Genomic DNA, 22,009 nt, shown 5'->3' with positions numbered 1-22,009 from the left:
GCTCTTATACATTGAACACAATGATCAACATGCGAGTTCACATCAGAACTCATTCCTGGCCACCAGTAATAATTTTTTTTAATGTTCTTGGTTGCAGTTGATCCAGGATGCCCTTTATGAGCTAAGACAATTAATTTATTTCGCAATTGATAGGGTGGAGCAAAAAGATCATGTCTTTTAAGAAATCCATTTTCTACTGTTAATTCATCAGATACTTGTTGATAACTGTTGAGATCCCGAATCAAGTTTTTAACAGCAGGCCATTTATCAGTAAGATATCCTATGACTTGTTTTAAAGTATTATTTTTTCCTTGAGATTCCCACCATTCTTTTTCTGTAACATTTCCTTCACACATAGTGGTGGCATCTATGTGTGCAACTACGCATTCAGTATCTTCTAAACTCATTTCCTGTCTCAATGATAGGTAAGCGTGATAAACAGTCAGCACGACAGTTCAAACCACCTGAAATGTGTTTGATTTTAAAATTAAACTCCTGTAATTTAGATAAAAGTCTCACTAGTCTGGATGATGCTTTGCCATTGCCTCTTCCACAACCATCCATCATATGGATAAGTGGTTTATGATCTGTGATTAATTAAAACTCCTTACCCCACAGATAGGTTTTCAGCTTCTCAACTGCCCATACGCATGCAAGTGTTTCCCGTTCAATAGTACTATAACATTTTTCTGCATTTTTCAACCTTCTAGAAATAAATGCAATGGTATGTTCTTGTTTCCCCTTCTTCTGACAAAACACTGCTCCGATACCTACATTACTGGCATCAACTGTTATAATGTTCTTCAGTTTAGCATTTATTATAGATCCTTTTATTTCTTCAAATGCTAACTCTTGTCCCTCACACCAATCATATTTGACACCTTTACGCAACAATGTTCTCAATGGCTCTACTTTGTCAGCATATCCAGAAATAAAGCGTGCATAGTACTCACTTAGTCCCATAAATGACTTAAGAGTATCTTTATTTTCAGGTTTAGGTGCTTCTCTTATTGCTTTAACTATTTTGGTTTTATACCTTCTGAGCTAAGTACATGTCCTAAGTATTCAATGCTGTCCTTCATAAATTTACATTTGTTTTTGGAGACAGTCATACCCCTCTCTTTAAGAATGTTTAATACATTATTTAATATGACATTATGCTGTTGAATGGTGCTGGCATGCACCAAAATATCACCCTGAAACTTTTCTACACCACTTATGTTTTCAAATAAGGTATCCATCAATTTTTGAAAAACACTGGCCGCTGTGGCTAATCCAAATGGTAATCTTACATATCTATCTATATACACCAAAAGGTGTCACAAAAGTGGTGAGGTCTTTTGAGTCTTCAGATAAACAGATTTGGTGATATGCCGATTTGAGATCCATCAAAGAGAAATATTTAGATCCAGTGAGAGATGCTAATATTTCTTGCACCTTAGGCAAAGGGTGACAATCAACAATTATATTTCTATTGAGTAATCTCAGATCGGCACAGAGCCTGATATCTCCTGGTTTTTTTTTATAGAAACTACAATGGCTGAAACCCATTCTGATGAGTCTGTTGGTTCTATTACACCATCCTCACACAGTTTTCTCAATAAACTCTTCCATTCTTTTCTAACTGACAGTGGAACTGTCCTTACCTTATGTGTCACCAGAATAGCATTTTCTTTTAGTTTAATTCTATGCTCAAACCCTTTTACATATCCTATCTGTTCTTTGAATACATCTTCATTATTTTTCAAAATTTGATCCAATGTAATTATGTCAGTAGATGTACTCACAAAATTAACATTGTTTTCATCTAAGACAATAGGTTCATCCGCACCTGGTTTCAAAATTACACCAAATTTGGCTAAATCTTTCCAGCCAACCAGGTTTCGTCCCCTCTCTGCGACATATATTTTGGTATTGACGACTCTACCTTTAAATTCAAGTGTGTCTTCAAAATATCCGACCATATCAATTTCATACTCACCAGAAGCCTTGGGATTTACATCTGTGTCTTTAAGTTTAACATTATCCCAAGATTCATAAAAAGTAGTGTCGGATATTAAAGTTATCGGTGACCTTGAATCAGCCATGACTAACAATTGAACATCACCAATGTGTACATTTCCAAGAGGACCTCTAATCTTACCATCTTTTACGTCTACAGTTAAGACAATATTTGAACACATTTCATCATTGAATTCATCAATAGCATTAACTTTTACTTTGCTGTTAGTATTATAATTAGTATTTCTACATGAGGATGTAAAATGCCCAACTTTTTTACATTTACCACACCTTTTACCAATTGCAGGGCAACCTTGAAAGTCTGCTAAATGACTACATGAACCACATCAGTAACATGCATTAGACTTTAACTCAAAACTTCTTCCACTTTTGTTTCTATAAGAAGATTTGTATTCGTATTTTTTTTTCCTGTAAAGAAAATACATTATTTGAATTACCGCTTTTAATAGCAAGTTCTTTTGTAGACACAAATGACCTTTCTATTCCCTTAGCTATATCAATAACTTCTTGCAAAGAAGGATTTCTGCAAGCTAACAGACGTTCCTGTTTTTATTGTTTTGAAAAACAGTGAAATACAAATTGATCTCTGATATAGATATCAACCATCTAATTAAATTCACAATTTGTTGCTAGAACACGTAAAGCCGCAATGCATTCCTCAATGTTTTCTCCCTCTGATTGTTTTCGCATGGCAAATTTGTGCCTTCCAACCATAATGTTAGGTTCTTCTGAAAATTGTTTCTCCATATGTTTTATTGCTTCCTGGTATTCATTACGAGGTATGAATTGTCCAGGTGCATTTTCAAATTCTGGGAGACTATCGAAAATTTCTTGGTCAGCAGTTCCTAATAGTCCAAACAAAATTGCTTTTTTCCTCTCTGCGTCATAAGTTTTACCATCAATAGCCACTAGATAATTTTCAAATGCTATTATCCAGTTTTTCCATCTCATTGGAGGTTTCCCTAGCTCTCATAAAAAATGAGCAGGTACACTTATGTTGTTACTTTTTTCCATGTCTGCTACAATAAATGAAGTAAAATGTAATTTTTAACTAAAACTTATTTTTCTTTTTATATAAATATGACATATTCTTTAATACTTTAGTACTTTCCTTACTTCCGATTGTTTTGCTATATCCGTAGTTTAAAGATGTGACATTCCCGTAAATCGATGCTCGCGCAAGTGCGAGTTGTGTTTCTTGTCAATTTCAAAATGGCCACACGCAAATTCCAGAACGTCGTGCGTGATGCGTAAGTACGGTGGAGAGAGCGTATCAAAATAGCTCTCTTCAAGAATACACGTTACAGGATTGCACGCGCCAAAAAGAAAGACGGTTAAACTGCCTGAAGCTCACCAACGGCATTAACGATAATTTGCCAAAATCTTTCAAAACTGCTTACGCACGTAATCTTGAACATAGTGCATGTTTTTTAAAGTAGAAAACTTGCGATTTATATGCGTTTTCTGTATCTTTGCCAATCCACCGATGATTTTTCACAAAACTGCCGTTGCTCCTTTATTGCGCGTAGCGTAATCAGCTGTGGGCTCAGTGTCACTCGTCAGTATCGCTCGTCGCCGAGTTGTTAAGTCAGAGGAGTCAGCACAATTAAAATGAAAGTGCTATTTATTTAAATAAGTTAGAAATACAAAGCCCACAGGCATAAGTACAGGGAGAGTCCACACGGGACCGAAGTGCATTCAAGAATACCGCAACATTCCATGACATCACATAAATAGTGCATCGAGGTTCTATGATGACATATCATGACATTGGGAGTATGATAGGCTAAATAGACGAGAATGCAAATGAGGGTAGGAAAACTACAATAGAAATGGAGGCAATAAAATACACCAAAGGTACAACACCGCTCCTCTGCCGGGAAAGAACTAGCCGCGGAGCATGACGGGGCTCCCGCGACCCACACCACTCATGTATAGGCCATTGAAGTGATTTGTGATGTATTGATCCCTGATTATATAGCTGAATAACGGCGCCCTCCCCTTGTTGCGTGGGGCCCTCTCTCTTGCTATATTGTAGTTGTAGGATCGCCATGATAACGAAATAGCTGAAACTGGACTTAAGAAGCGAGTGCCCATCACAGTGCTGGTTGAAAGAGTGGACCAGGGACAAAAGAAAAGAAGACTGCACCCATACAGGCCAGGCGCTCTCTGTTTGGATCCTGAGCACTGAGGAATTAGTGAGCATGAATTTTCGACTGAACTAGTTGTATATAATTAATAAAGTTGAATGTTACTCACCTGTATTCTGGTGTTAGTGTTCCTTTGCTGGAGATATACCAGCGTGTTGGCCTAAGTGAACTATACGACTATCACCTTCGTGTAATTTTCAAGTTGTTTAATTTATCAACGGTTCAAGGCAATTACATGTCTGTTAACAAGGCTTCGGTAATCCTAAATAATTAATTCACAATATGTACAACAAACATCACATAAAACAATAATCTAAGAAGCAATTACTCTCATCGACCATATTAACGGCGTTTCTATTAACTGGAGATAATTGCTTTAGAGTGGTTTACCTTTCCACTTAAGGGAGCAATAAAGCACTGCAGAAGACACATAATCAACAAGGCCACGCAACGAGACCACTGCAGAGAATACATTAATAAATACAAGCTTCGCATAATTAATGCAGAATACAAAGACAATAAAACAAAAGTAAAAGTAGAGCCTAAGCGTAATCGTGTGCGCTTTTTGTAAGCGACACTAGCCTTTTTTTACAGTCTCGTTAATAAATTGGGCCAGTCGTTTGAGAGGATTTTGGGGCTTCTTTTGCTGCACTAAGGATTGGATTTATGAAAAACAGATGACCGCCTAGGAATCTAATAAATCAGTCGTCTTCTATCCTGGCAAATAGCGGATAGCGTATGAGAAGATAAAAGGAACTTCCTAACACACGGCTTCCTAGCATGTACAACGACTAAAACAAAAAAAGGACTCAACGCAATGGTAATGTGATTGCCATAACGGAATGGGAGAATATTATTTTATAGTACAAGAATTGATGCAGGAAAGGGTGTATTGTAACATTAATACTGATCTTATTTGTACAGTTACTTTCTATAACACGGGTGAATGAAACAATTTCGTCACAATAAAAATATGAAACATCACTTAATAATTCATCCAAAAAACGGTTCAAATAAAAAAAGACAAACAAACGTGTGGTATGTACTATTTTAACATCGTTTCATTCTTGTAGGATGGGCCTGTTTTGGGCTTATTTTTGACAGCGCTTGAGTTTGCTTCGGACTTTTCTTCAAAGCGGGTTGTGCTTGTTTTGGATTTCGGACCTGGCTGCATTCTGTGACTGCTGTGCAAGGCTGGGGTTGCTGCAGAAGGAGGCGGTTGGCAGAGGAACCGCTGCTGACCATGACCGATCCTGACCGGGTATGCCGCTTCTTTCAGTACCTTTTCCCCGCAGCGAGCCTCTCTGTCATTCAGCCGCAGTGCGGCGCTTGGCCCTCTCCATCATGGGATGAACTCTGCAGATGAGGTAGGAAAGAGCTGCCAACGAGTCCAGGTACAGCTGTCAGGGGAGGTGATGAGGTGCAGCCAGCGTCCAGCGTGCGCCGGTCTGCTCGATATAGCTATTCTTAGCTGCGTATAGCGGTTCACTTGCGCAGCTGTCACAGAGCATCAGACCAGCCTTCAGCATAAAGAAGCAGGCACAGGCTGCTTGCTGCACGGGCACTCTTCACTGCTGTTCCAGCACTAGCTGAAGCCACGCTGCCCTGACATTCATGGCACGCTTCCCCACACCGTTGTTCGTCTACACTGGCTCCTGCACACAGGGATCTGTTTTGCACGCACAATGACTCACTGTACCACACAGCATTCATGCACACTGGCAGTGCACAGCGCACGTACTCCCGTCCTTGAACACAGCTAAGCAAATACTGTGGCACGTTTCGTGCAGGCGCTCGTACTGACGTGTTCATATACTGACTACCTTCACGCACAGTGTAGCGGCATGCAGCTGTACAAACTTTCATCTACACGTTTGATGCAGCATTATTGGCTTACGCTCTTACAATTTGTCCTTGTGGACCTTTTTATCTGACTGAGAGGTGAGGAGAGTTAACATTACAACCATCAATTTCCATTAACACTGTAACTCATTTGCAGCTTCGGCTTGGTAACGCGGGTACTCGGGGCCCTTATCCGAATTCCAGCTGTGGGCTGCTTTTTTGAGCAGCCTGGGGGACGGATTTGGGCGGTTTCTGCTCTGCTCGATGTCACCAGTTGGTGCTTTGAGTGGCCTTTCTGGAGGCAGATGGGCGTCCATTACTTCCCTTTTATCAACGGCAGAGGTGTCACTCTCTTTCAATCGCTGGCCCGGACCATTGATATATGCATATTGGGCAGGGGGCCTGAGCAGAAGTGGCCTCAGGTGAGTTTCACCAGTGTGAACTAATCAGTGCATTTTTTTTAAACCTTCCACCCCCTTTTTATAAATAAAATTTTGCCGAAGCAGTGTTTTGCGGAAAGGCAATATGCAAATGTGGGCCACTTCTTTTAGCGTACCTGGGCCGATTTTTAATCCCAATCCAACCCTGTCCATTTAGCTACGCAATAAGGACCAGGAATCAATGGCTAAGGTTAAAAAGGTTTATTAAAAATTAACAATCAAATGAAGGTACACAAATCTCAGTACCATGATATACAGATATAGAACAACTGGGAAACCCAACCTTCTAAAGAAGTTTAGGTGTTATTAATACCTGATGCTCAGAGGAGAGTTTTCAGTCTTCTTTTCCATTCATGAGTAAATCTAGAATCGTTCAAGTTAATTCCAAACTAAGAGGATGGTTCATTAGTCTAAGGAATCTCAAAATTCATAGAACCGCAGAAAAATAGGAAAATCTATGGAAGTGGGGAAAAATGAAGTATAGGAAGGTGTCAGCAGTGTCGGTCAAGCGTGTTCTTGGGTATGGGGAATTGGAGTGTTTAGCCTTAGCCAGAATCAAAGGGAATAAGGATAGAGGTCTAAATCTCTCAAAGTCCAAGGAAAAGTGCTCTAGCATCAGACAGTGTAGACTCCAGTTATTCACACTAAATCATTCAGGTAACTCCCTTCCTTTTGTATCAACAGGGATCCATTGTCCTTTACCGTTCTCTCGTTGTAAACTGAGTCATCGACATATTATCCCACACTGAACATGGGAACAACATCATCCATGTTTAACCAAACCCATGGGGCAGCATTGCTGAATAGCACTCTTCTGTTCGGCTCTGGCACTCCATATTCTTTTGTCAAGTCCTTCTTCTCATGCTCTCTCTCTATCGCTAATACAGTGTTGTTTTCATTCTCAAACTAACAGTGCGTGTGAATTCCTCCAATGGAAAATTCATGTCAGCAGAAATGGAAAACATTATTTTATGCAGAGTGAAAACAGAGGCCTAGTAAGGGCAAGTTAAACTATTAAATCAATGGTGTACGTCTAATAAGCATGTGCACATTTCAGCATAAATATAACTTGTCAGTACATTAGATTCAAACTGCATGTGGCATACAGTAAATCTTTAATGATCATGTGTAAATATAACTAAGAACTACATTTTTTTATTTTTATTTTTTATTTATAGGTATTTTATTAAAGTCATACAGTGCTCGACAAAACATAGAGGCTTCAATATAGATAGGTTATCCATACAGTAAATTGCAATAATTAAAACATTGTCATCAACCATACTATCTTATCTTATACATCAATGCACTTCTATACATCTTGGTGTGATTGGAGATAGTCAACCAAATGCATCCAATTGTCTCTAGGCTTAGACCCGGAGGGTAACTCTTCCTCATATGTCTTTAGGGTATCTTTACAGTATGCTATATCTTTAACCCATTGTTTGGTCTGTGGTGTGTCCCTACTACCCCAGGAAAGCGAGATTCTGCGCTTTGCCAAGAGTAATGCTATCATGCAAAATTTAGTCACCATGTGGGCGTTGTGGGGTGTGGTAATAGTCAGTTGCAGGGCTTTCAGTTGTGGCTGTTCACCCGGATAAGTGGGATACAGCTTTTTAATAGCTCCCTGAAATCTATGGTAAGTAAATTTAAACAGTAATGTTTGATTGCTAATATAGAGAAGGTCTTTGGGCTCTATAAACGTGCCGTTAGTGTATAAGTCTCCCATTTTGTCTATTCCCACTTGTTGTAATAAGTCCATTTCAATCTTTTCTTGGGTAACCGATAAATCTGGGTGAAATTGTAAGGGCATGTATGCGCGTATATCGGTAGTTTATGTGCCAGTTTCCCCATTCGTTGCCAAGCTGCGTTAGTAGTGTTGATTGTGTTTATTCGTGGGGATATATCAGAGTACGGCGCTTGGGCGCATAAATAATAGAGGAGGAAGTCTGGCACCTTAAAACCTCCTTTGGAAAAAGGCAGTGTCAAGGCCCGTAGTTCGATACGCGCTTGCTTGCCTGCCCATATGAGGCGAGTTACAGTAGTAGTCAGTCTTTGAAATACAGCTCGTGGTCGGGTGATGGGGATGTTATTAAAAAGGTATAGGAATTTAGGCCAAACGACCATCTTGAGTATGGTCAGGCAGTCAGCCAGGGAAAGCGGCAGCTGAATCCAGCGTTCCACCTTCTCTTCGAGCTTGCCAATTGCAGTCCCATAGTTTGTGCGGATAACTGTTTCGGGGTCTCGGTGATACCATACACCTAGGTATTTGACCGCGTCTGTTTGCCATTCAAGTGGAAACTCCGCTGGGTGGGGCTAGGTAGTGTCTGTTAAAGGGATAATAATGAATTTAGTCCAGTTAATTTGGAGACCGGAGTGTTGACCGAATTTAATACATTCCCGCAATAATGGGGAAAGATTTGCTGCTGGTTTTTTGATATATAATACCATATCGTCTGTGTATAACGATATGTTTAGTAGTCTTTGTAGGAATTGAAGAGCTGCATACTTATGACCCTGTCATATTTGCACGCTAATGGCTCTAGGGCAATTGCAAATAGTAGGGGGGAGAGGGGTCATCCCTGACGTGTGCCTCTTTCGATTTTTATGGCGTCTGATACATATTTATTTACTCTTATCCGCGCTGTGGGTGTTGTGTATAGTATCTTAATCCATTGTAGGAAAATCAAGGTGAAACCCATTTTTTAAAATATAGTAATGAGATATGTTATGTTATGTTAAAGATACTTATAGAGCGCAACTGTTACCAAAAAGTTGTCCTGGCGCTTAGAGGAGGCCAACAGGAGGGCAAGAAGGAGAGAGATGAGGGGGGGAGATTAATGTTTAAACAGAAATGTTTTTAATGACTTTCGCAAAGGAAGGAGATCCGGCATGCTTCTCAAAGCTAGAGGGAGCGTGTTCCAGGCTTTGGCCGCATTAGCCACAAAGCCTCTGCCACCCCAATTGGCCTTCTTTACCCTAGGGACTGTAGCCAATTTGGCGTCCGAAGATCGTAGGGTTTTAGTAGGAGAATACCAATGGAGTTGTTGTGTTAGAAATTGAGGTCCCATTCCATGAAGGGCTCTGAAAACCAATGTCAGAGCCTTAAATTGAATACGTTGTCTCACTGGCAACCAGTGAAGGGTCTTAATTTGGGTAGAAATGGAACCGGATCTGGGTATGCCTGTGAGCAACCTAGCAGCCGCATTCTGCAAGATCTGCAATTTATTTAGGGAACCTTCAAGTATCCTCAAAGACTGTTGCAGTAATCTAATCTTGGCATAATGAGGGCAGTGATCACCGTTTGCTGTGCAACTTTAGGGAGTGGTGGCACAATTGTTTTGCACGATTTAAGTATATCGGAAGTAGTGGAAACAACTTTATTCACTTGATCCCTACCACTCAATTTATCATCCAGCCATACTCCAAGGTTTTTCACTTTCTTTACCGGGGTAGGGAGAAGACCAAGATCTGACGGCCAGCAGCGTGGGGACCATAAATTGGGGTTATTGCCAAACAGAATATCCTCCGTTTTATTGGAGTTGAGTTTTAGGCAATTTTTTGCCATCCAGTCTCCCAACGCGGACATACAATTTTGTAGTTTTAAAGGTGTATGTGCAGAGTTACCTGGAAGCAGGTTGACCACTATTTGGGTATCATCTGCATAGGAAGATATGTCCATTCCATTGAATCAAATGCTTTTGCTGCATCCAAGAGGACTGCAGCTGCTTGGAAATCTGGGGGGAAGTAATGTGAGAGTGCAAATAGTGTTCGAGTGTTATGAGTAGTGGAGCGACAAGGTATAAATCCTGATTGGTCTGGGAGTACGATATTAGGCATTAGCGGTTGTAGGCGTTACGCGAGCAGTTTGGCTAATATTTTAGTGTCCGTATTTATTAAGGATAATGGTTTGTATGATTCACACGTCTCAGGGTCTTTATCGGGTTTCAGTAGGGCAATGAGCATGGCTTCTCTCAATGTGGGAGGGAGGATCTGATTGCTATGGGCGTCCCCATACATTTCTACAAGGTGAGGTGCAAGTAGCTCAATATAGGTTTTTATAAAATTCGCTAGTGAGCCGTGTGGGCCTGGTTCTTTTTAGTTAGGAAGGGTCTTGACCACCTCGGTGACTTCCTCAACCGTCACTGGTTGTGAAAGATAATCTCTCTGAGCATCTGACAGCCATGCTATCGCCACATCCTCCGGATATGACTGAATCTCTGGCTTGGTGGCAGTAGCTCTTGACGCATATAGATCGCCGTAAGTGTCCATAAATGCCCGTAGTATGCCCTCTCTATCATAGTGTAATGCGCCACTGCCATCTTTTATTTTAAGGACCGGTTTTGCCTTGCGCCCTGTACATATTTTATTCGCCAACATTCGTCCTGGCCTGCCTCCCTCGCCATAACTGCGTGCAGTGTGACCTTTCGAGATGTACTTGAGTTCATTATCCGCAAATACTTGGTATTCCGTCATAACCTTTCTAATGTCACTCAATATCGTCATGTCATGTGTTTGTTCGTATTCCCGTTCTAGGGTGTCTAGTTTATCCCAATGCTGGGCAAGGTGGGCTCAAATATCCTTTAGAATGCCAGCGTTTGTGCTAATACAGACTCCCAGTATGGTAGCTTTAAATGCTTCCCATAATAAACTTGCATCGTCTGTGGATGTCTGGTTAAAATTAAAGTAGTCAACAATGGCTTGTCTAATGGTGTCGGTGTACGAAGAGTCTAATAGTGCTTTGGCATTAAATCACCATATGTATGGCGGAGGTGTATAGTGTGGGAGTTCGACAGTTAGCAGCACTGGTTTGTGGTCGGAGAGAGTTTTGGGCAGGTGTTGTATGTGTCTTGTCCATGATTCTACCTCTGTCCCTAGCCAGTAGTCAATGCGGGACCAGCTATTGTGGACCGTGGAGTTGTGTTGCCTCTGTGTGGTGAGGATGCCCTAGTCTCCATATGTCTACCAACTTGGATTCGGTCATAATGTCCAGTACCACTTTCACCGCTCGCTTATGCGGTTCTCTAGTGGGACCCGATCTGTCTAGGTTCTCATTTAGCGTCAGGTTTAGATCGCCAACCCATATTAACGCCATTTCAGGCAGTTCACCCAGTTTGCGCCATATCGATTAAAAAAATTCTGGATCGTCCACGTTCGGACAATAGGTACTGATTAGGCCTATGCGGTGTCCCCTGATGTGCCCAGTGGCAATTATATACCGACCGAGGTCATCTGTTAGTGTGCGATCTATATGAAATTGCGTTCCTTTTTTCACTAGTATTATCACGCCTCTGGAGTAAGATGAGTATGAGGAGGTCAGTACTGTTTCTGCCCATTTGCTCCCTATTGTACACTTAGATGTGCTGGCTAGGTGAGATTCTTGTAATAGGGCTATGTCTATGCGAAGTCTGTCTAGAGAGGCAAAAATGTGGCGTATTTGTTTCGGGTTATTGAGCCCCCTGACATTCCAGGATAGCAGGTTAATATGGGATGGTTGTTTTCTATCTATAGCTGTGGGTAAGCGATATACCTGTGATGGTGGTCCATCTGCTGTTTATGTCATAAGCACCTGATGTATGTAGCAATATCGTGGGTTTACATAGTCGATCATGACAGATTTGAATGGTTGCATTGTACTGTGAGTTAAGTAGCCTGTAAAAACAAAAACGTCCCCCCCCCCACCCTCCACCCACTTCGGCATCCCAATTACGCCAAAGACATGCCCATTGTAACAACAACATCATAACTATAACTGTGTTGGGGAGCTCCCTTTCAGGGGGAATCGCCGAGTGCACGCATCAACATCCACAGAAGTGGATGTGGTCGGGTATTATCTAGTCTGTCTGGGTACATTATGTGAGACATTTAGTGTGCTCAGCTGGGCAAAGCCATCATTCTCTCTTACTCCCACAGTTATGATAGATGGTGCCTATCCAATGGCCCATGTACCGCTCACATCACGCCGCCACAGCATAACAGTCTAACTGTGGGTGAGTTCGCAATAGGTATCTCACCATAGAGGCCCATCCAGCTCACCCGTCGTTAAGGAAATGCGGTTTCATTCCTGCATTGCTGACAGATATCTTACAGCTATATAGCAGGACATTGGTCTAGGGGCTGTGCCCGGCGTGGGTTATTAGTGCTTTAAGTCTGCGGGCCATTTATATGAGTTATATATGAACATACCTGTGGGGCTGAGTGTGTCGTTGCATAGTGGGGCCAGAGTTGTTAACATAGTTCTTATATCTTACCACCAAAGCACGCCGGCTCAGGCCTAGAGCAGGCCAATGTTCAACTGAATGTATGATGTGCGCTGGTAAGTAGTGATGTCAAGATGCCAAGCGTCCTCTCAGAGTCCAGAGGTGCAGCACCTGGCTTGTAGGAGCTCTACATAATTGTACCATCAGTCGTGTTCAGGATATGGTGCCCAAAATTCGCGGTATGTATTCTGCTGAGTGTGATTGCTTCACATGATGTCTGCATCAGCAAGGGCGCATCGGGTATTCACATTCCGTATGAAGGCTGTACATCTACTGGTGTCTTAATCAGAGTCTGGGTCTGTTTCGCTGCGGCTTTGCGATTTTTCTTTTGCTGATTACTTTCTTTATGAAATCCTGCGCGGCCTTTGGTGGCTGTAGTATCGTCACCTGTCCATCGGAGGTCACTCGCAGTCTGGCTGGGTACATCATCGCATATTCGATGCCCAGTTCCCTCGGTTTCTTCTTTGAGGGGTTAAATTCTCTGCGTGCTGTCTGAACCGCCATTCTAAAGTCCGGATAAAATGGCAAATTATTACCTTGATAAGCGATTTGTTGTTTCTCTCGAGCCATCCGTAATATCGCATCGTGGTCTCTGTAGTTGAGGACCCGGGCGACAATGGGTCTTGGTGGGGCGCCTGGTTGGGGTGTAGGCGCCAGTGACCGATGGGCTTGCTCAATGATGAGCACCGTGGAGAAACTATCGGTTCCAATTACAGCACGCAGCAAGTCCTCCACGCACGTTTCCATTCACCCGGTGTTGGTGCTTTCAGGAATTCCCGCAATGCGAATATTATTGCGATGTGATCTTGCTTCCAAATCTTCAGCCCTGTTTTTAATGACCTCTAGAATCTTCTCCATTTCAGCACATTTACGTTTTGTAGTGTTAGATTCGTCTCCCACTGCAGTTATGCGGTTCTCTGCCTCGCTGAGGCGTTCTCCTGATTTGTCCAATTTAGCAGAGATATTGTCAACTCTCTGAGTGAGTGTGTCCAGTTTCCCATTAATAGCCTGGAGGCTTTGCTGTATAGCTTGAAGGGCAGTTTCCATGGTTTTGTTCATCGTTTGCTCTGTGTCCAACTCAGTGTCTGAGTGTGCCGTTGCGCCCTTAGGATTGCGCTTAGTGTTGAAGGAGATTTTCGGCTGCTGTCTATCTAGTTTACCCATAGTATCGGCAGATGTGAGAAACCAGTCGTCACCAACGGGCTGCCCCCACGGTCACTGCGCAGCAGGAGGTTTAGCGTAGAAGTTGGTGTCTTGTCCTTGGCGTTTTAATAAAGAGGCAGGATACCCATCTGTAGCGTACGCTTCAATAGTGCGCGTGGTCCCCACTATATCTGTGAAGCAGCATGAGCTCTCGGAGATGTAGTGTGGTTTTGCAGGCTTTGAATATTCGCGGAACCAGCGCGCAGCAAGGACACGTTGCAGGTTAATAGCAGCTCCCCGTTGGGACCAGTGTTATCGGCAGTTCCACAGCGCAACTCAATGCATCCGACCAGGTCCGTGTTCTGTGCGCAGCTCGCACATCCCAATAAGGCCTCTCACCTCCCGCGGCAGGACACAGGGGGTCTCGTGGGCTCTATTTTGAGTGCAGAGTGTTGGCCAGTGGGTGTCGTTGAGGCTGCCAACCGCCGGGGCAGTCCGCAGGTGCCAGCCGTATTGTGGTTGATATAAGTGCACGAGGCAAACACGCCGGCAGCAGCCTGCTCTGTTCTCGCTAGGGCGTGTAGATCCGGCGTATCATCACAGTATGCAGCAGTTCAAGCAGTGATGGGGGCTTTGGTGTAGGACATATAGAACATGGTGCCGAGCTGGGTCTCTCGCAATATGTCGAGTTAGCAAGGTAGGGCGCGAGGCGCTTTGTGGAGGGTTCACCGTACTTGCCTGTATAATGACAAAGTCTCTCCGTGGGCCAGTCCGTCCACTCCTCCAAATCACACCACTGGTTTACTGCTGACCGGAGAGGAGGGCACCAAAATCAGAACGCTCCAGCATCTCCGCCATCCGCGGCCCAGCTCCGCCATTTTGTTGAATTCGGACCCGTGCCATATATCGCGGGTGAATTATGCATCTTGGGAGAAGCGGGTCCTCCACGCAGCGGCAGCAGCATGAAGCGAAGTGTCATAGGGTCAAGCAGTCCGTCCCTGGCTGTACAGCGATCTGGCTGATAACGTGGGGTCGCTCACTCACTCTTTCCGTAGTCAGCTGCCTTCTTAGGGTCGAGGAGCGGAGGTAGTGCTTGTCACCTTCGCAGCTGGTTTACTCGTCTCGAAGGCTTTCATTTGCAGATTTAACCTCGTCCGCCCACTGCGCAGTCATTCTGATTCAAAGGGCAGCGTTATTTATCGATTAATGCCACCCAGATCAGCAACCTTTTGACGGATATTGTCCCCGACTGGCGGAGCAGCCTCAAGGAGCAGCCATTGCGCAGCGCACCCTCAACTAAGAACTACATTTTATATGAAATATACGTGTAACATTAGTGCACACACTGCATAAATCCATTTTCGTTTCTCGAGAAATCACATTCTACATATGTAAGGATGGTTTCTATTCAGTAACCTAACCCATAAATCTCTTATAATGAATTAAGGCACATAATTAGGTTTGAATTCTCTTATTCTACGGTGAATGCTCTTCAATAATAATATCAAGTGCAACATTTCTTATTAACCCGTTGACAGCGGCGCAAATTCAGCCGCGGTGTGGGTGATTTATTAGGTGGGTGGGGTTTGGACGGCCCCCGGCCGTCCTCCGCACACGCCCACTGTGACGTTGGACAGCCGGGGCCCGTCCGAAGCACAGAACGGGTTAATGTCATGAGGACACACTGAAAAGTGCTAAGTGCACGATTTAGGTTATACATTTGTGATGTATAAAGGTGGGGGTCAAAATTACGCTGTATCACATTAATGCAGACAAACCTGCACTCAGTTTCATGTATGAACATTCATTCACATCCCTGTTATTTGCCACGCATTCACAGACATGCAGATCCCTATATACATTGCCATGTGTGACTTACAGCCTATACAATTCTATTTCATACACTTTGTTGTGCATATGTAAGAAACTGTCTCTATATATACTGCACCAAAGTGAAGTACAGTGTGTATAGAGTCCAAGAGTCTCCAGAGGTAGGTAGAGGTTAAAGTTAGATAGAACCTTACTCTCCAAAGTGGTAGCTTGGTCGAGCAGTAAGGCAGTATCGGAGGACAGTGTTAAGCATTTGATGTACCCACTCAGTCAGCAAATGAATTCACACTCTCAAGAACTGAACTCTAGGCCAATTGTTTTTGTATAAAAAATATACTGTTGTTTTATTTCTGGAACCAAAGAAGCCTGGTACAGGTAAGCATATAAATACTTTTCAGCTACAAGATGCTGTTCTTGAATACTTTCAAAATACAGTATGACTTTGTACCAATTCGAGTTTACAGGGGTTGCAATGCAATGCACAAACTTAGTAGACTCAGTACATAGAAATCAATAGGCTTTTTCAGAAAAATGCAATTCAATTACTTTTCGGATTACTTTTACTAACATATTGCAGGATCCTAGATTTAGCACTGGGGCATTTCCTGAAAACAGTTGAGTAAATGCGTTTTAGTTAGTTGCACGATTTTTAAAGCATATTCTTGTATTTCAAAAGTTGACACTTACACTCTTTTTCGCATAGAATCACCAATGTTATCCTATGGAAGGAAATTCAATTTGCACGAAAGTTACTTTAACGTTACTTTTCTTACTCCGTGCTGGATACCTAGATTCAGCACTGGGACATTTCCGGAAAACAGTTGAGAAAATGCATTTTGGTTATTTGTGTGATTTTTAGGTCTCGCCTGAGCCAGCGCATGCGTTGCTCTGCGAGACATTTAGTAAGTGGCTTTTAAAAGTGCTGCCAAACGCTTTCGCTGGCCTAGCGCTTGCCAGCTTTGCCACTCGCATGCTTTTTAAAATGTTCTTTTAGCACGCGCACACACACAACTCCCGGGCTTTGTTCCTCCCTTTTGCGAGCGCGCACGCGCACACAACTCCCGCTTCTCCCCCTCCCCCACCACAGATCACATTTCGCTCAATCCAATTGTCCCTCCCCAATTAGCAAAATCAAATTGTGACTTTCTATGTAAATGAAGAAAAAGCCCTTACTCCAACCTTCTGATAAACTAGCCTTCACATTCAGGGCAAGCCAATAGCTCATGAAAAGAATTCTTATCAAGTAAGCATTGAGTTTTTCCCACAATGGAACTTTTCTGGTGGGTTTATTCTTGTGTTTTTTGCATGCGCTCTTATTCTTATTTTCTGTTCTCGCTTGTTCTGATTTTTATATTGTTTTGCTTTTGACGTTTTAGATTTTTTAAAATTTTGAGTGAATATCCAGTCAAGAAAAAAACAGACTGTTCCCGCTGTATCCACTTTCGGATGTTGACGTTAATGGTGGTTATGCTTTCCAGACGGTTTTAGGACAAGATAAACTTGACATACCAGTAATATGGCCAAACCACACCACTCCTTTGTTTCTATCTTGTGCATGTAATGTCTGCATATAGTGTCTGCATACAGTGTCTGCATACAATGTGTGCTTTCTTAACATCCACTGTAGTTCTGTGTTGTTGGACATGTTGCCAATTATTGCATTGTTAAGGCCCAAGAGACGCCCGCTTTCTTCATTATTATTGTTTTGTATGGGTGACAATCAATACGTGTTTTCTCTGAATTCTAATTATGATTACCGTTATTTTCTCAGATATCCCCATATCTCTTTGCTTTCACGCTGTCTAATGTGCTTATATCCATCATATGTTGACGTAACAAAATTGAGCTTCTTGATTTCCCTGGCATTTGGCTGTGACACAGTTGGGAAGTTACATACCTGAGGCAACAGTGCTCCCCAGATGTGTTTTACCAGGTTATTCCAACTTCCAGGAGCTGATGTCACCACCTATGAGAAATATCATCATATCTTCCAACAAATATCTGGTCTTTAATGTACTCCTGAGATATTTATAACGCTTGAGTAAAAAGGCACACTTACAAAGTCAGTAGTCATTAGTATATGTATCCTAACTTTAATTATATAATGCTCTTAAACACATCTGGGAATTTTCAGGGCACAGTTAAACTTGTCCAGAGGAGTACTGGGTGAAGATCCTAGGTGTAAAGCAGGTGCAGGAAGCCCAGTTGGAAGATGAGCACACGTGAGGTTTTTTGAGTAGATAGCGAAATTGGAGCTGGGATAAAAAATTTGCAGGCCTTAATTTGGAGCAGTTCAGATGAAATAACCGTGTTGGCATTGTGTCTGTTTTTTGTATTTTATTTTAAGAGTGTGTGCACCATGAGGCAGAGAATGTGCGGGATCTTTCAAGGCAAAGAGTTCCTTATTTAGCTATCATGTTCTGGTCCTTTTCTGCAGTACTACTTTGTATTTGAGGCAAAGGGTCCAATCTTGCTTCCTCCCTTTCACTGGAGCTATTCGAAGTGCTATTACGACAGTGGGTATTTTCGATCAGATTATTAGAAGATTGCAACAGCTTTGCAAAATGAAGTTGCTAATGCTCCTACCATCACGAGCACGTTTTCGGTGCCACTGCTGCTTGACTATGCACTGTTAAGTACCGTGGAATGCAAGGCAATGGGGAAATGGTCATGGTGACATGCTAATAAATCCTTGTGAGAACTAGCGATGCTTTCAAAGTGGAGATTCCGATGCACCTTTCTTCCTGTCTTGTGGCAAGTACAATGTTTGTTTCAGGTGCAATGGAACCTGCATGAAATGAAACTCTGAAGTGAAAATGTATTACTGTGAAAAATCCAGCTGTGCCAAGCCATCAATTATGTGCCATTTTTCTTTTTTTCTTTTTGGAGTGTGGGAGCGGGGATGTGCTGTTGTATCACGACCAAAACGCAGATGCGATTAAAATGCCATGTAGGTTACATACAAATAGAAGCAGTCGTTTAAAGGGGCCATTTAGAATATATATAAACATTTTTCTTTGCCCAGCCTTGCATCGCTAACAACCACCAACAATAAGCATTCCAGAGTGTTGCTTTGTGCCGTTGAGAGACACTGCGACATCACATGATGGTCCCTTTAAATGACGATACGAAGGGGTCTAGAATCATGGGGTGGAATTCTAGAGCCAGGTTAAAGACAGTGCTGTCAGAACATGAAATCTAGTTTTGCTTGTTGCTCTCATTTTCCTGTCTTTTCACTTTCAGTTCAACACCAGCCATTCCTAATAACAAGCATTGGCATAGCCAATAGGTCTCGCATTTGGGACCTTATAAGTGTTTAGCCATGCAACAGTTGGTGTTGCACCAAGGATATTCTGCTGCATAACTAAATACTTATAAGGTCCCAAAAGCGAGATGTATTGGCTATGCCAATGCTTGTTAAGTAATATTCTTAGTTTTCAAAAGTCGACACTTAGAAACTTTTTGGGAGAAAAAGTGTCAATGTTATCCTATGAGGAAAAAAAGGTTAGCGGTTTCCAGGTAAGTAATCAGTCTTTTGAGTTAGGTTTCTGGAGTTAGACTCAGGGGTCTCCCAGGGTCAGTGATGCACTGTTGTTGCACCCTCAGTGGCACTCGGGCGGCCGGGTGCAGAGTGTTAAGGCCCAATGTTATCCCATGGAGGATAGGGGGACTCCGGTTGGTGGCTGCTGGCAAGCAGGCCACAGGGTTGTGGGAGCAAAGCTCCTAGGGTTAAGCTCAGGGCAAGTTGGGGACCAAGTTAGCACCAAAGGGGCACCCTCAGCGGCACTAGGGTGGCCGGGTGCAGGTTGCTGTTTTGAGGTCGGGTGCCCTGTTGATTTCAATGGAGATTCTCCGGGACAAAGAAACACTGCAGGCTCAGAGACGATGATCTTCCAGGAGTGACCACCACTTCGAGGGGTAAGTTGGGATGTAGAGGGTTGGTTAGGCACCGCTGGGTTGGGCACACAAGGCCGTGGGGCGTCGGGTACAGGGGCGCCTTGGGACGTCGTATTTTCTTACCAGCTCTGGTCGCGGTAGGGGGGGTCCTCTGGATTGAGGCTGCAGGTGTTGTCAGGAGGCTTGAGGCAGGTCAGGGTTCACCGGATCTCGGGTTAGGATCGCTGGGGGACCTCCTCGTGGTATTTTTCCACCTGTCCTCGGGCCGGATCCGGCGGGTGCAGAGTGTTTGGATTTCACCGTTACTGGCTAGCACCAGAAGCTGCAGTTCAAACAAGTCCGGTGTTCACGGGAGAAACAGCTTGGAAAGTGAAGGCAGGCAGGTCCTCCGGGGTTTGTGAGGTTGCTAGCTGCTGGACACGCTGGGATTTCGCAGGAGCCGGTTCGAAGGGAGACAGGGCTGGGGCCAAGTCAGTGGGCGTCGTCCTCTTGTTAGCTCTGCACGGCTTCTCGTCCTTCTTCTTCTCTTCTTTTTCTTGTGGTTGCTGGATCTGAGGAAGGAAGGTTCAGGGTGCCCCTAAATACTAAATGTAGGGGTGTTACAGGTAGGTAAAAGTCAGGGACCAATGGGTCCCTTCCCTGGGGTGGGTACACCCCCTATTCTGCCACTCTCCAATGGGAGGGGGGCAGGAGCCTCAAGATGGCGGGGACTCGAGGTTGTGCTTCACCTCGCCTCCCCAACCTGAGGGGTGGAGTTGGCAGAGGTGGGCACACCTCTTTTCCTCACTTGTTTTTCCCGCCGGTTCTCCCGCCCAAAGTGGGGGTAGAACCAGTGGGGACCAGTTGCTGAAAGCAGCAAATGGTCTGTAGAGGCTCACAAAGGCGGCAGGCCTTTGAAGCCTTTCCTTCGTGAACCCTGCCCATCCTGGGGGAGGAGGCTTGGCACCTCGTCCCACGATGTGAATTGTTTCAGGCTCCCGAGAGCAGCGAGCTCTCGACGCAGGGGTCCAGAAACATGTCTGGTGGTGGCAGCTTAAGCAGCCACTCAGTCAGGTCACTAGTAGTTGGTGGAATTTCAGGGGGCATCTCTAAGATGCCCTCTGTTGTGCATCTTACATTAAATCCCACACTGGCATCAGTGTGGGTTTAATGTGCTGAGAAGTTTGATACCAAACTTCCCAGTCTTCAGTGTAGCCATTATGGTGCTGTGGAGTTCGTAATGACAAACTCCCAGCACCATATACTCTTAATGGCAGCACTGCACGTACAGTGCCCAGGAATGGACTTGGGCACTGTAGGGGTACAGGGCTCATGCACCTGTACCCTCACCACTGGCATAGGGCACCCAGCTAGAGGGGTGACTGATGTATGCCAGGGCAGTGGTTTTGGGCTTGGCACACAGGGATGTGTGGCATGTGTGCCATGTCGAATCTTTACTTGGGTACAGGGCCACTGAGGGTGGCACAATAAGTGTTGCAGCCCTTAGAGGCCTTCTCTGGTCACAGTGCCCTGGGTACCTGTGGTACCATTTACCAGGGGCTGACATGTGGCCAGAGATGCCAATTGGGTTTGTTTTTTTTGGGGGAAAGAACACAAGCCCTGGGAATCTGATTGGCAGGGACCCAGGGCACACCAAGAAAAAGTGCATCAGTAGTCTGGCAAAAAGTGGGAGGGTTACTGATAAAGTAACCCACTTTCCTACAGCATACCATGCCTTAATACCCTGATTTGTATTCAGTGCCAATTTGGCTAGCTCATCCTAAACGTGCATTGATTGTCATGTGTTTATATAATCTGACAGGGTCCTGCCATGTACACGCTACTGTGCGCATGTATCCATCGTTATATGCACAATTTACTGTGATTAATATGTTATCAAGTCACTGGTATATGGCTCTTTATGTGAGATGAATAAAGGTGGGGGAGATCTCTAAGATGGGCATGGCCTCTAATTAAATGCAGTGCTTAAACACAAAGTAAATCACTATGATTTCCATAATGTGCCACCCGACCTGTATTTTGGTTCCTTTCTTAGTTTTTGGTTAGTGCATCTAGATATCTAACACAACAACTGCCATGCACCAAAAACCAACCAGGACTATTGGCTTTGTCAGTGGTTGTTAGCTGTTTAAAATAAACTAATATCAACAAGTACTTTATTGTATATAACATTTAAAATGTTTCTATTCTGAAATTGAGACTGTGAATTAAACATTACTGATTCCTGTGGAATGCGTAGTGGTCTTAAGAGTGTCTCGTCACCCAGGTTATGTTCACTCGATGTTAGACCTTGTACACCCTTTTTCTCTCCACATCACACCTATTTGCATACCTCATACCTCATATCTTTCGTCTTCAGCACACCCTTATCGCTCTCTTCTGAATGCAGTTCCTTGCATCTCCTAAACTTCACCACACCCTAAAC

General features: G+C 43.6%; 1 protein-coding gene across 2 annotated transcripts in view; it reads left to right on the top strand.

Annotated features, from left to right (window-relative positions):
* The first annotated feature begins 5,306 nt into the window (after positions 1-5,306).
* The window catches only part of DIPK1A (divergent protein kinase domain 1A), a 440,304-nt gene continuing 423,601 nt past the window's right edge, over positions 5,307-22,009 (top strand). The window contains exon 1 of one of the 2 annotated variants that reach the window (XM_085602195.1): positions 5,307-5,433. The gene's annotated coding sequence lies outside the window, so the exon portion shown is untranslated. Of the gene's footprint in view, positions 5,540-22,009 lie in introns of both variants that reach the window. The other variant, XM_085602196.1, reaches the window with a different exon arrangement.

Source organism: Triturus cristatus, chromosome 4_2 (genome assembly GCF_964204655.1).
Source record: "Triturus cristatus chromosome 4_2, aTriCri1.1, whole genome shotgun sequence".
NCBI classification, from domain to species: domain Eukaryota; kingdom Metazoa; phylum Chordata; class Amphibia; order Caudata; family Salamandridae; genus Triturus; species Triturus cristatus.
The sequence above is the reverse complement of the archived record's forward strand: the minus strand, read 5'-3'. Positions and strand labels throughout refer to the sequence as shown.